The sequence below is a fragment of the Portunus trituberculatus genome, chromosome 18 (assembly GCF_017591435.1).
Source record: "Portunus trituberculatus isolate SZX2019 chromosome 18, ASM1759143v1, whole genome shotgun sequence".
NCBI classification, from domain to species: Eukaryota; Metazoa; Arthropoda; class Malacostraca; order Decapoda; family Portunidae; genus Portunus; species Portunus trituberculatus.
The window spans coordinates 17875986-17885985 of record NC_059272.1 but is presented as its reverse complement, the minus strand read 5'-3'; the positions used below and the strand labels follow the sequence as shown (position 1 = coordinate 17885985).

The window sequence follows — 10000 nt, the reverse complement described above, 5'->3', positions numbered from 1 at the left end:
ACACACACACACACACACACACACACACACACACACACACACACACACACACACACACATACACACAGAGCATACTAATAAATTCAATTCAATCACACACACACACACACACACACACACACACACACACACACACACACACACACACACACACACATGACAACAGAGCAGCGTCAAGGTCGGGGAAGGGATGGAAGGCAGACACAGCAACCTCATGAAGTGGAAAGTAAGGCCAAACTTCACACCCATTCCCACACCTCCCCTCCTCCTCCTCTCCTTCCCCAACCCTCCCTTACCTCTTACTGTACCCCCTACACACTTCCCTCTCCCTTCCTTCCCCTCTGCACCCTCTCCCTACTCCTCTCGTTACTATATCCTCCTAACCACCCCACATAACCCCACCTCACTGTACCTCTTTCTCGCTAACTCCCCACACGAGCCCCTCACACTCCCCTCATTTCCTGTTACTTACCCCCCAAATTCCTCCCCTTGTCTTACACATCCTCAACCTCCTCCCCCCGGCCACTCCCCCTACAAGATGACCCCAGGGTCACCCACATAACAAGGGGTCCTCCTACCAGCTCTTTATTACATTATTTTCTGGCCAATGACCTTCTCGTTTCTGTGTGTGTGTGTGTGTGTGTGTGTGTGTGTGTGTGTGTGTGTGTGTGTGTGTGTGTGTGTGTGTGTGTTTGTGTATGTCATGAGAGCAAACATGGCTAAACAGAGTGGAAGATGGATGTGTGAAACTGACAAACAAACAGTGAGATGGATAGGCAGATAGCTACACAAACACAAGCTGACAGACACATGGATGAACTGAAGGTAATAGAAGTAAGGGAAGGTGCAAGAAGCCGTCAGGTCTACTCGTGGCGGTCCCCGTATACAACATATCTGGCTATTTCCACCTTTCACCCCATCCATAAATGTGAGTAATTGTCTTTTAAATCCCCTGAATGACTTAGCACCAACAACCTGAATGCTGAGTCTGTCACTGATCTATCACGCAGTTTGAGAATAAATCCCGTCTTTTATTTACCCTCTCTAACTGTATCAAGTCTGAACGATTTATTTATTTCTTTATCTTGATCACTGACAAGAAGTTAGATGGATAAAGATTTAAATAGGTAGACAAATATATAGACAACCAAATACGTAAAGCAGACAGACAGCCGGACAGCCCCCACACACACACACACACACACACACACACACACACACACACACACACACACACACACACACACACAAACAGGTAGATAAACAATGAAAAAACAAGTAGATGAGAAAACAAACATACTCATACATGCACTTAAATAAACAGACACACATACTTAGAAATACAGACACAAACACATATGTACATACACACACACACACACACACACACACACACACACACACACACAAGCAACATACCCACCCCACTCCACCACTCCATTCACACACACACTCATCCCAACACCCCCTAACATCCCCTAACACCTTTTCTCTGTAATGTAATGGGTGGCCACGATAATTGCCCTTTTTGTCGCCCGTCCCAAGACATGCAAGTACATCTACATGATTGCGGCGCGCTGGTGACCCCATTCCGGACGCCTGGTTGCGCTGCTCATTGTTGCCGCGACGTGGAGCAGATTGACACTTGATTTAAGCGCCGGATGGAGCTCTGATTGGAATGAGATGGGTGGTAGTGGTGGTGACGCTGGGTGGTATGTCGGGGACGGTATGGTGCACTATTGCTAGTTGTAATAGTGGTAGTAGTAGTAGTATTGGTAGTAGTAGTAGTAGTAGTGCTGTTAGTGGTGGTAATAATAGTAATAGTGATGATGGTGATGGTATTATTAGAAGCAGTTGTAGTTGTGTTGAAGAAGAAAAACAAGAACAATAATACAGAAAAGAAAATAGCAACAATAAAAACAACAGTAGTAGTAGTAGTAGTAGTAGTAGTAGTAGTAGTAGTAGTAGTAGTAGTACTGGTAGTAATAGTAGTAGTAGTAGTAGTAGTAGTAGTTACAGTGAAGTAGCAGTAGTAGTAGCAGCATTGGCAACAGTAGTAGCAGTAGTAGCAACAACAACACCAGTGAAAGTCAAGCAGGTATACAGTTAGAAGGGGTACACAAACAATATACATCACGAATGAGTTGAGCCTGAGCATGACAAGTAGCAAGCAGTCAGTGTGTACATATGAAGAGGTCCGCCAGTTACTATTATCAAGAGACTCTGGGTTAGCAAGATCACTAATTACACAATGTTTTCCAGGCATGTTGCATAACTAAATTTTTCCTCTACTTATTATAATGAATGACTCATGTTTTCTCCTTCAACCTTCAACCCAGATTAGCTGAGAGAGAGAGAGAGAGAGAGAGAGAGAGAGAGAGAGAGAGAGAGAGAGAGAGAGAGAGAGAGTATGGAAGGACTGGTTTGGGAGTGAAACCAAGTGAAAATAATGAGAAATCCACAAGAAAAACTGTCGATGCGGAAAAACACTCGCGGCTGACACAACCCTGGCATTAACGAGAGTGGGAGGAGGGAACACCTCTGCCACACTCCCACCTGACGCTCCTCCTTCAAGACCTCCTAACCCCCGCTGTAGACCCCCTCAGTGAAGGTTCCCTCGACAAGACCCCGAACTAACCCTGCAAACACTACACTAAGGTAATAAAAGGTTATCTAATACTTTAATACAAATGCACGCTGAGGTTTGGATTGAAAATTTGTATGGGAGAGATGTTAGTGTGTATGTTACTGTACACATATATATTGTATTGTAATAAGACAAGTACATGATTGATAGTGTGACGGAGTGTGGGTGTATCGTGACCGTGACGACTGTATGGTTGTGATGGTGAGAGGCGTATGTACACACACACACACACACACACACACACACACACACACACACACACACACACACACACGCACACATACCTTCATGCCTAATTAAAAGCCCACCGACATGCACACATCCTTGGTAGCGAGGTAACACACACACACACACACACACACACACACACACACACACACACACACACACACACACACACACACACACACACACACACACACACACACACACACACACAGGTAAGCAGGTAAGTGACACAGGTAAAGAGTGAAGCAACAGGTAGAGCCAAAAACAAATATGAAGGTCGGCTTTGTGACGACACCTGCACTTACACACCACACCTGTACTTAATTGATGAATGAAATACCAGTCTCTCTCTCTCTCTCTCTCTCTCTCTCTACAAAGGGTAAAACGTGTAGACAGCTCTCACTATGCCCCGCTGTGTTTTCTCTCACTTTCTCTACTACAGTCTATACATCAGCTTTCTCTCTCTTTCTCTCACTCTCTCTTTCTGCACTCTCCATTTCTCGCGCTTAAGAAATAACTACAAAAAAGATTAAAGGAATGTAGGTTTAACACTAAAGAGGTACGTTTTAATGTGTGTGTGTGTGTGTGTGTGTGTGTGTGTGTGTGTGTGTGTGTGTGTGTGTGTGTGTGTGTGTGTGTGTGTGTGTGTGTGTGTGTGTGTGTGTGTGTGTGTACTCTTAATGTCTCCTGCTACTCACTCCTACTTTTGATTAAATAACAGCTACGTAAAGGGCAAGAGATCTGCTGCTCCTTGTTCCTCCTTTGTGTTCTCTTGTATTTCCCGGCGTTTCAACATCTTTGACCTCAGAATGAAGATACCTTAGTTTAATTCACACTTTCCTTCACGACACAGACACTTAAGTAGATCTATAGGGAATAAATTCAAGGACCCATTTAGCACTTATATGGAAGTGCAAGGAAGGAGAAGGAGAGGAGGACCCAAGATTAGATGGAAAGACTATATGAAAGATGACATGGTTGGTGACAGAGGCAGATGGAGGCGACTCATCAAAAACAGCGACCCCGTATAAGGATAATCAGCTGACTAAGAAGAGACCCATATAGCACTTAAAACACGGGCTTTAACCCCTTCAGTGCCATGATGTACTTTCATATTTATTCTGCTTACTATTTCATGATTTTATATAGCTTAAGAAACTAATTAGGGGTATCAAAATAGTGAAGTCTGTGTACATTAATCTTCTGACCTCCATAGACCCTTCCTGATGTAAATAAAATCGTTTCATTACACCGAAAAGTCGAGGTAAAAATGCGTCACAGTACTAAAGAGGTTAAGATTGCTTTTATGGTTCTAGTGGTTCAAATGTACAAGATTTCTACATTATTAAAGGGTGAACTATTCTGTAAAACCCGGGAATTCATCTCTGTTGGCTCTACAAATTAGTGGTGGTGAGAGAACGGGGCGTTTCTGAATCTAGGCATGAATGTTCTTAGGTATGTGTTGTGAGTGTGTTGATAAGGGTTGTCCGTGTAATTGTGGTGTTCCTCACGTGTATTTTTTCCATTGCCTTCCTACTCTACTATCCTTCATTTGTATTCTTAGTGTCTAATTACGTGTGTACCGCGATTGTCATTATGAATGTTGTCTGTGTTGTTGTGTCTTCAGGTGTTTTTTTTTTTCTTTTCCCACCCAAACGGAGTGTGATTGGCTAGTGTTTGGCGTCGCTACTTCCCGTGTGGATGAGTTGGCACCGCGATGTGTTTTGATAAGTGGAGGGAAGAAAGGAATAGTGTGCGGCGTCATTTTCCCATTTCCTTCCACTCATGCTTTTGCCTTCCTGTAAGTAATAATGTCTTAATCTCTCTTTTCCTCACGTAGCATCAAAATATCAACACACACACACACACACACACACACACACACACACACACACACACACACACACACACACACACACACACACACACACATACACAAAGTCTCGTCGTGTCGTGACCACACTGCACCTTATGTGGTCGTTAACGCATACCACACAGCCATACTATCATCGACCACTTAACCACATCACCATCCCAAAACGACACACACGTACACACATACACACCACAAGCTTAACCTGACCTTACCATACGCGCACATAAACACATACACACATACAAAAACAGTGCACAGAGAGATGTTCCCCACGCCAGCGCAGCCATACGTTACTCAACAGCGGACCCACAAAACCATGGGGAGCTGTAGCCGTGGCTGAGACGAGGCCCTGCATGACTGAAGCTGAAACACGAGAGTACTGAGACGGAGGTGGTGTTTCCAGTACAGAGAGAGAGAGAGAGAGAGAGAGAGAGAGAGAGAGAGAGAGAGAGAGAGAGAGAGAGACGACGGGAGGGCTTGAGGAGAAAGCTAATGTAGTACCAGGTAGAGAGGTTGGACGACAGGTGCACAGTAAGGTACTCTCTCTCTCTCTCTCTCTCTCTCTCTCTCTCTCGCACAAGGTCCTTCATATCTCACAGTGAACTCGCAAGTGTCCATGTACAGTACCTTCCTGGAACACACACACACACACACACACACACACACACACACACACACACACACACACACACACAGATGATACCTTCGTTTCCTTCGTGTCAAACAATAATAACCTTACAGCAGCACGTCTTCCCTCCGTCCTATCACAGCATCTCCGGACCCACCAGCACAGGAGTCACACGCGCCCCACAGCAAGACAGCGACGGTACACTACTATTACCATGTCACTACTACTGCGTCCTCTTTCGATAAGCCTTCAGGAATACAAGTTACGATCACTGACAAGATAAAGTGGACGAAACGAGGATATTTTTTTCCTTCGTATTTTTTCCCGCCTTTTTCACTTGCTCCATTATTGCTAGTTTTCTTTTTTTTTCTCAGATTACTACATATCATCCCTTAGCATCTTTCTCTCACAGTCTTCTCAGTTTCACAGTCTCACGAGAACACTGTGTCTCATAAAAAAAGATGATGAACCCCACACGAGTAAAAGTACTACGTGTGATTCGCAAATCTCGGCAAATGTCAGACAGTGTTAGCTAGTGAGTCCTTCTTGGTGGTGGTGGTGGTGGCGGTGGTGGAATTGAACCAGATAATCGCATGAGAATGTCAGGGAAAAAATACGAAGACTTAATGGAACGAGAAGAAAAAAAGAGAAAGGATATCAGTGCGTGTGTGGATAATCAACTCTCTCGTTTCTACTGCTTCGTTCTTTAGTTACAAAGTACTCCGATCACTTCACTCAACACCCACCACTCACATTATACCACCTAGACAATAAAAGTATGCCATTTTAATCTCCAATTCTTTCTACTTGGCATTTTGGAAGGTTGTGCAGTGTTTTTAATGTTTCGAATTGTCAAATAACACAGAGAAAAAATCAAACGTGCTCTTAGTTACCTCTTCTCGTGATGTGAATTTGTTGTCGCTGAGTCAGTTGTCAAGTCTAATGAGTCTGTGCAGGAATTTGTCATCTTGGCGACGAGGTGATATTGATGTGATGTTGAGGAGATGGGAAGCTGCGACAGACTAAAGGCAACACCCGAATTATTCTCTTCAACCTCCTTCCTAGCTCCTGTGTCATACTATATTAAATCAGCAGGTGGTGTCCCGTGACGGCGCATTATAAGTCAGCAGTTTTCCTATATACATACGAATAATATGAAGAAAAACATGATCACGTGAAGCCGTAAGGATGTCTGGCGTCTGAAGTTGTGAAAAAGTGATAAGTGTTTTAATAATATTCGGAAGAAGATAGGACTCTTCAAATTTGTAAAACACCATGTAATCCTCAGCAAATACTTAATGAATAGTTATGTGATAGTCCTACTAAGAGAGAGAGAGAGAGAGAGAGAGAGAGAGAGAGAGAGAGAGAGAGAGAGAGAGAGAGAGAGAGAGAGAGAGAGAGAGAGAGAGAGAGAGAGAGAGAGAGAGAGAGAGAGAGAGAGAGAGAGAGAGAGAAGTATTCAAAAGTAACTTAAACGACGTGTAACTCTGCGTAGATCTATAATAAGTAAACCTAACCCAAATGTAAAATGCATATCAACCAAAGATGTAGATACTTAAGAGGAGCAACCCATAACTTTCAATAACCTTTCGTGTGTGTGTGTGTGTGTGTGTGTGTGTGTGTGTGTGTGTGTGTGTGTGAGGGCGTGGAGGGGCTGGTGAGCCGTGGATGAGGTGGATGGGGCTCAGGGTCACCCATCACCAAACCTCCACGCCCGCACCGTAAAAGCTTTAAAAGTTTATACGAGTACTGTCCACTGGTGCTTAAAATTCGTTTATGGCGTGGCAAAAAAAAAAAAAAAAAAAAAAATTGCAGAGGACATCATGGTTTTTGGCTAAATATAGTAACTTCACCACCGAGGATACAAACTATGCGTAACTTTTAGTGTTTGCTTCTCTGCGTTCAATTATTCGTAGGGAGACACTGGTTGAGGGAGGGGGATGTGACTCGTGACAGGTGTGTATATAGTAGGTTCATAATATACGGCTGAGCATGAGTAGAAAAAAGAAGAAACTAAATAATGAGGTAACGAGGATTTTTTGCTCATTATCTTATTTCACTGCCGAACAACCCGAGACAAAAAAGAGAGAGAAGAAAATAGCCACAAAAAAGAATAAATGATGGTCCTCACGAGTTAGTCTCTCTCTCTCTCTCTCTCTCTCTCTCTCTCTCTCTCTCTCTCTCTCTCTTATCAAGCTTAAAAACACAAACAAACGAAAATAAATAAATAAAAATACTAGATAAACACGAATTAGATACAAAGTTTTCATCAGTGGATCTCACACACGTCTAAGATCAACACACACACACACACACAAAAAGACGAAGAAAAAATAATAAGGAAAGTAACTAGATTTTCCTTTTTAAATGATGCTCTCGTGTCTCCTTAGTCTCAATACTCAGCCGGGAGACAGTGACGAGTGTAATCAGATGAGAGGGGGTGGCAGGGAGACATGCTTCAGGTGGCGGAGTGGCGGGAGGTACGAGACAAAGCTGCGAGTTGGTGATGGAAGGGAAGGAATAGACAAGGAGTGTTTCTTTCTTCCTTAGGGTGAGTGTTGCATGTTTGGCTACACTTGTACAACCACAGCGGCGGCGACACACTGTCCGGAGAGTGGCCTTGACCTGTTTCTGTGTGTCTCTATGTGCATGAGAAAAGATAGCTTAACATGATTTTAGGAGCGCGAACACACACACACACACACACACACACACACACACACACACACACACACACACACACACACACACACACACACACATACACACACAAATTCATCACCAAAGCCACAATTCTTCACATATCGTCTCTCCCTTCTCCTTCAAAGCACACGGAAACTAAATAAATTCTCTCTCTCTCTCTCTCTCTCTCTCTCTCTCTCTCTCTCTCTCTCTCTCTCTCACAAACACCCACCCATCCACCTACACACACACACACACACACACACACACACACACACACACACACACACACACACACACACACACACACACACACACAAAGAAAAAAGTCAAAGACCAAATAAATAAACAAACACATTGCAATCAGAGTAGGTCATGATCATGAGTAAACGATGAATAGGATCAATAAATAAAGCTAATGAGGTGCTAATTAACGGAGTACTAATAAACCAGAGGAGGGAAGAAAGTCAAGATCAGCGAAATGAAGGTAATACGATTTTAACCTTTACGAAAAAATATAAAGGACTTGAGTCATGGTGTGTGTGTGTGTGTGTGTGTGTGTGTGAATATGCTTAAGCTTTTCAGTACCATGACGCCTTTTCATATTCATTTTGGTTACTACTTGGTGATTTTATACAGCTTCAGAAACTCATGTGGGGGATTAAAATAGTGAAGACTGTGGCCATTAATCTTCTGACCATCATAGACCTTTCCTAATGTCAATACAATGGTCGATTCGTACACAAATCTCAAGGTAAAAATGTGTCCCAGTATTCAAGAGGTTAAAAGACCCATGCAATCAGAATATCCATACTTACACCCACCACCTCCACCTCCTCCACCAACATCGCAGCCCTGCAGTTGGGGATGTTTGGAGGTGTATAAGCAACACTGTCCCGAGGGTGTGACCTTCCACCACTACCACCACCTTAACGTTACCTCACCATAGTAACGATATAGGTCATGCGTTCCCTCTTCCTCCACTCCTAACCATCCACTCCATCTCTCAACCTTCATCTGTCTGTCACGATGGAATTTTCCCTTTATCGTCTTTTCGTTGTCTCGTCATTTTCCTTTTCCTACTCCTATTTATCTCTAGTCTTTCTATATTTCTTTTATTTCCTATCTTCTATTGTTCTTATCATAGTCCTTAACATTCCCTTCTCTCTCTCTCTCTCTCTCTCTCTCTCTCTTACCCTCATTCCAGCCTCACCTCATCACCCACCAATCATCCCATCACCACCTTCCCATCACGTGTCATCACCTCCCTGACCTTTCACCTCCACCTATTCCCCTACTCACCCATTACCGCTTCTTCCCACAATCACCCATTTCCTCGCCACTGAACAGCCTGTGCATCGCTCCAGCCCCTCCCATTGCTAATACCCTTACCTATTCCTTCCCTTCTCCACACACATCTTTTAGCACCTTCTCTCCCTTCACTTGAGCCATCGGGGAACTGCTGCAGGCGCTGGTGGTGGCGGTGAGGTGTTTGCGTTACTGATGGTGGTGGTGGTGGTATTAGTGGCGGTGGTGGTAGTGGGCGATTCAGATTCTTCCTTATTCATCTCCTTCATAGTATTTTCAACGTGTGTGTGATACGTTGGACCTCATGTGTATATATACGATTAGTTGGTTAATTACGTAGTTTATTGACGAAATAGGTTTACACATAAAAAATAGATAGTTATATGACTACATATTGTCGAAAATTATGTATAAATATTCTCCTGACGTCTTCCAGTGGTGAGTCCTCATTCTGCGTAAAGTGCTTAATGTAAAGTTACATAGCTCTCTTAAAACGCGCGCGCACACACACACACACACACACACACACACACACACACACACACACACACACACACACACACACACACACACACACACACACACACACACACACACACACACACACACACACACACACACACACACACAC

The 10000-nt window shown here is 43.6% G+C and overlaps 1 protein-coding gene across 4 annotated transcripts in view; it reads right to left on the bottom strand.

Annotated features, from left to right (window-relative positions):
• LOC123505765 (NADPH oxidase 5-like) overlaps positions 1-10000 on the bottom strand; it is a 50418-nt gene that overhangs the window by 36889 nt on the left and 3529 nt on the right. The window lies entirely within an intron of this gene.